Source organism: Varanus komodoensis, unplaced genomic scaffold (assembly GCF_004798865.1).
Source record: "Varanus komodoensis strain SLA01 unplaced genomic scaffold, ASM479886v1 scaffold19, whole genome shotgun sequence".
Classification (NCBI taxonomy): Eukaryota; Metazoa; Chordata; class Lepidosauria; order Squamata; family Varanidae; genus Varanus; species Varanus komodoensis.
Genome location: NW_025335550.1, coordinates 8,871,350 through 8,877,349, shown reverse-complemented (window position 1 = coordinate 8,877,349; position 6,000 = coordinate 8,871,350). Strand labels below are relative to the sequence as shown.

General features: G+C 41.6%; 1 protein-coding gene across 2 annotated transcripts in view; it reads right to left on the bottom strand.

Annotated features, from left to right (window-relative positions):
* CDH13 (cadherin 13) overlaps positions 1–6,000 on the bottom strand; it is a 502,431-nt gene that overhangs the window by 182,268 nt on the left and 314,163 nt on the right. The gene's annotated exons all lie outside the window — the stretch shown is intronic.

Sequence of the window (6,000 nt, the reverse complement as noted above, 5' to 3'; positions counted from 1 at the left end):
GGAATCATTCTGCCCTGGCAGAGACAGAGAGCAGGACTGCACTTATGGTTCATATTCATATGAAGCAACGGAGGGAGAAGCACAATACGATCCTTTCTAAAATTAATCCAAGCACTAGAAAGATTTGCATGTACCCAGTTTTGAGCCATCACACACATTCGTTCAGTAGTAGATTCTACAACACTCACAAGCGCGCTGACCATGCACAACTAACGCACAGAGATACGTGACTCAATGAAACCTGAGCTCAGAGTTCTCTAAATTCCATCTCAAAACTTATTCTGACTCACATCTATATCCAATGGTAAGCTTTTCCTTTTTATTTTCTGCATGACACATTTTTTCTGCTTATTTTTCCAAATGCACATTGATTGCATGCATCGTTCAAAGGCACCCATTCTTTTCCCATGTATTAAAATGCATTTGTGTGCATTCTTCGACAATACACACTTTTCATGCAGATTTTAAAAAATCTATGCATATCATTGAATCCATTCTTTAGGCTTTGCAAATCACGCCTCCAGTTTAGAAATGCATGGACTTCATCAGCAGATGGGGTCCAGATCTCTGTTCAGTCTGAAAAGTATGAATAGCCTAAATAACCCCCGAAGCATAATTCCAATACATCTTGAATAACTACTTTATTAGAAGCGCTTGCATGGTTTGCATCATTAAAACAGCTATTGTTTACACTTTCAAAATGCCACAAGCACAGACATTTTGTTACAGGTAGCTTTCTAGCCTGGCAGTAGGATCCTGAACATTTCAAGAACAAAGCCAGCTTCTTCTAAAGATTTTAGTACCAGAAAAAAAAATGGACAGGGCATGGAAAGGAGATCTTGACATCTGTTATGGTCATTTCAGGATGTGGTACCAGTCTGAGAGGCTATCCATGACATGGATGGGATATTTCCAGAAGGAGATGCTTCAGAGGAAAGGAATGCTCTGTCAATAATCCCTACATAAGCTTCACAATCTCAGAATAATGGAAAATGTTAATCCAAGATGGGATGGAGAATGTTATAACCTGATGAGCAAATAACCCTTTAGGTTGGAGTAAGTTCACCCAATTACACACACAGGTGCACACGCAAGCTCTCATTGCAGGATCATACAAAACAGGTGCCCTGCAAATGCCTCATTGAGGAAAAAAGTGAAATATTTAGGTAAACAGAGCAGCTTTGATAATGAATAGGAAACATGGAATCTGCTGCTGTTGGTGGAATCTACTTGAAGAATGCCATGAGAATTCCTCTCAAGAGAAATTTGGAGACTGGATTTAGCACAAGGTCATTCACAATTTAAGAATATAAGTATAAATTATAAACAGTACAGAACCATTAGGGCCTTCTTTTTTATTAGAAGTTTGGACATTCAACTATATATTGCTCTGAATAATGCATTTCCAATATGAAACTGCTAAAAGTAGCCATCTTTTGGGGCTTGCTTGTACCTTTAGAATGTGTGATGGTGTTGCTGATAGACAAAATGGTGGTCATGGAAACAAGACAATGAGGTCAGCAACTGGTCCTAGTTTAGGGAAATCCAGACCTATCTTCCCAAATGATCTCTGTGGTTTGACTTCCTAAACCACATGCCTGGGCAGGAAAGAAAGGTGGAAAAAGAAATAGAGATCGAGGGTATCGCACCTTGTGCCATTTCTTCATGCCCCCTGCTTCTGAGACTCTCTGTTAGTCCAAGGTCTCAGATTCACATGGGTCATAGGTCACCCCATGTCAGAAGTAGTGCTCGGCATCCCGTTCATTACATGTCTGGCTTGGGGTTGTAGCCCTCCCATCGTGTGACCTTGAAAATTATTCTCCTGCAGCTTTTCATGTCTCTCAACTACACAGGGATATGTAGTCAGCATCCAGCAGGAATCAAACCTGCAGCCTCTGCCACTTCAGCAGGCTTCAGCGTGTTGCTGAAAGAGGATAGCTGTGGCTTATGGGAGGATACTCCAGCCACAGTTCATGCAATGTGCTTTTCAAGGTCTGGCATTGCTTAGCATGACTCAGAACATCTGGCGATCCAGATGTGAGCAACAAGATGGCAGAACAGATGGACTGAAGCTGAGAATGGTAATGGGACTGGCAGAAGAAAGATCTGAACTAATGGTGTGCTGGTTCATGACTAAGCTTAGTGTTTTTAATTTGCTTGCATTTATTTTTCATGTCACCCCAGCAACTGCTGTTATTGGACAACTGATAAATGGGAGAAATAAATAATGAATGAATGAATAAGTAAAACAGCAGACGTCCCAGATACATTCTTCTCTCTGCTAATTGGGAACCATCTCTCTCAGCCTTTTTCAGAGGGAAATTGATAAGGAACTTTAATCCTTTTGCAAGGGATTAGCCGTGGATTTTTTATGTTATCACATCCTGGAATCCTCATCACATTTGTTCTTCTTGCTGTGCTTCAGGGGGAGTGACTTTATTCCATTTCACACTGGCTTTACTTGACATTCTTAAAAAATAAAAGACCCCCTTTTTCGTAGCCACGGTACAATGATTATCATGTTCCAGAAGAACTGAGTTTAGTCGTCAGTAGAACTAGGACTTGAAATGTACTGCAAAGTTCTCCAGATGTATTTTTGGATGAAAGTCCATGGAGAGCAGTTTCCTTAAGTGGCTCCAAGGAAGCCACCCTGTCCTGGGGACTTTGTGGGAGGGGGACATTCCCAGGTCCACCAAAGAATCAATGGCAACTAGGCATTAGGGGATCTTGGCTTCTCACATTGTCCTTCCATCCAGCTGAGGCACATGCAGATCAAACATCTGGGTTATGGAGGGGAGGGGAGTATGGAAGGCATACCAAGAGAAATCAGTCGAAGCCATCAGCGCTCTCTACTCCCTTGGCACTGCCCGTGTCATGACTCTCTCCAAGGCTGATTCACGATCTCAAGCTGTTGTGTGTTGTTCTTTCCATATCACCTTTGAGAAGGCTGAGAAAGAGACTCAGCCCTCAGATTCCCAGCTCCGGGGGCTCAGAACCTTGGAGCTGGAACTCAGAGGAACCAAGGGCAATATCAGGAGGCCCTAGAATTGTGGTCTGAATCCTTTTGAAGAACAGCAGAGGCAAACAGAACTCCATTTTCCCAGGAAACGGCTAGTCAAAGCCCTGCTACCACAGACAGGGAATCCATGCTCAAATAAACCTGCAGCTCTAGCATTCAATCAGCATTCTATTTTGCCTGGCTGCTTGTTTATCTGCTTCTTTAAGGTATGTTTCTCTTTAAAGCCACATCAAACGCCGGTTTATCCTCTCTGCATTGCAATCATCCAGGAGTGATGCCTTCCATACTCTCCTCTATAGTTTGTGATACTATCTGAGCTTCAGCTTTCCTGAAGATGGAGATAAAGTAAATGAATAAAACTGAACTTGTGGCTAAGAGTGAGCCCAAAGCATGCATGCTTAAATGCCATGACAGAAGAGCAGATTCTGAATGCTATTTGACAGGATACAGCCCCTAATTTATATGGGGTTGTATGCATCTCTGCTCCTTTCCCATGTAGCTTACACCTATCACAACTCTTCATCCATTCAGCCATTTCTGTTATCATTCCAAGCAGCAAGCACATAACAAGTGACCTTCAAAATTTCCAGAGCATTTAATGCAGAGCAATAACTTTTATAAGGCCAGTGATACTAACAACATAATTCTGAAACCAAAATATCTTTGTAAACTTGAAAAGCTGAATTTGAACTTTCACCTGTATTAAATATAATCCTTCTTCCATATATACACATAGCAGAACTGTCTACCCACATCCAGGTTCCAAAGGCAAGAGTTTTCCACTATATATATATATATATATATATATATATCCAAGTAAGATACTGATAAATATTAATACCCCATGTATACATTTAGCAATCATATATGCAAGCCAACTCTGAAGGATGTGCATTTCTGCATTATAGAAAGAGCTGCACTGCATGTCCATTCCTCCATCGGAATGGGATTTAACTAGAAAACACTTGGAATTTGCAGCAGATTCCAATGAGTTTAAATTCCTCTGAATTTGACATAAAGTATTCTGCAGTGAACCAGCATTTCCTCAGTCACATGACACCTGTGCATTTTGCTGTTCTTACTTTCCATGATTTTAATCTCCTTCAGGCCTAGAAATTGGGGAGAGAAAACAGGGGGGGAGGTCCCTTTCCTCTCATAGATTAAAACAAGAAAATGCACTTTGCAGAGAGCTATATATTTGGAGATGAATTTGCACATTTTCGGAAGTGTAAATTTCTGCAAATTTTCACTGATGAATCCAGTTCCATCGGTGAACACCATGGGAGAAAAGGACACAGAAATCCACACAATGGATTGTACAACATCTATAGGACCCTACTTGAAAGTTTACTGTATGTTTGTTTTAAAGACACTGAAAGAGAGAAAGGGTGCCAAAAGAAAAATACTTCACCACCTGATCATTGAGCACTAGGGTAATGCTACTCCCTGCCTGCACAACACAACAAAAATTTCAGAGAAATTTGCTTGCCTCTAGCACCCCAGAATCCCCGTGCATTTTTATTGATTACTCTTTCCTGGTCTGAAGAAAATGAGCAGGCTTTGGGACTACAGAGGTGTTAATCAGTCAATTTTGTCCCACACTCATGTTTTAAAAATCTCAAACCTTTCACTCTTAAAAAGGTGAAGATTGCGGGAAAATTCTTTTCAATAATATGATCTCCAACAAAATTCTCACCCAGGTGTATCAGCCCAATTCCACTACTTCAGCATGGAGAGAGCCATTATGTACATGCTTGAAGCTGTTAAAAACAAAGAGCCTGTCAGAAAAAAAGGATTTAGCAGCTCCAGCAGAGAATGTGAAGGTTGAATAGATAGGGATACAAGCTTGGAGTTATAAGAGTTTTCCAGAGAACATCATGGGCCTGGAGGGACCAATCTTCGCAGTTTCAATTTCAGTTTCATTTTTAGCTACTTAAGTTTCAGTTTCAGTTCCGTTCTTTCTTGGAAAATAAAGTTACACATCGGTTTTCTCCTTCATATGGAGAATTCAGGGAATTTAGGCAATGCTTAGCAAAATTAAGCTAGAACTAAATACAGAACCACCCTTCTGGCTTCCTTCTGTTAAAACAAATGATCTTCCGCCAGCAGCAAATCCACTGAGAGAAATGGCCAGACAAGAATACTGTAGAGGTCAAGTGGAGATGCATCAAAGCTCCGAGAAATCCACCCCTCTTGCATTCACCCCTCTTTCATTCTCTCACCTGAGCATGAGAGGAAAGGAACCTTTCCTCTTATGCTCAGTTCTTGCTTAGAAATCAAGGCAGGCAGAGAGGCAGTTCAGCAAGCCTTGCAGAGCAAAGGTTGCGGGACACCACGCTTCTTCAAGGCAGGCACAGCAATACAGAGACTACTGCATGTGCTGTGAAAGAGGCGTGTTGTGCCTCCACATGAATCCTGGGAGTGCATACCAGAAGTTGGACTCATGGCTGCCGGGTCGTACATTGGAGTCCAGGGAGCCAAGCCATTTCCAACAGATTCTCACCAAGGATGCTTGGTGCCAAGACAAGGGTACGGCTGAATACTGCTTTGTCCTGGTGTTCCACCACATTTGTGAGCAACGGGAAGTGCTCTTGGCTCTTCAGTGACCTATTTTCTTTTCCATCTCCCCTGCAGCTTATTTTATTTAGTGGGGAAGGGAGGGATAGTCTCCTGAATATTCAAACCACACTTCAAGTTATAATGATAGTGCAGATTAGTTCTGATCATCAGTTTCAGGCTATATGCAAATCCCATCAAGTCCCAGGGGCAAAGCAAGTGCATTTGAAGTCCTCTTTTTCCTTCCCTTTACTCCAGTAAAAGGAAAACCTGGAAGAACTTCATCACCGCCCATGTGTATCTGGTCAAGTTAGTATTCCATCAGTCACAATTCATCCAAGCACATCAAAAACCAAGTCGGCAAGCTAGCATTCTCCAAAGAACAACAAATAAACAAATCAATCAATCACAGAGCAAATGAAAAT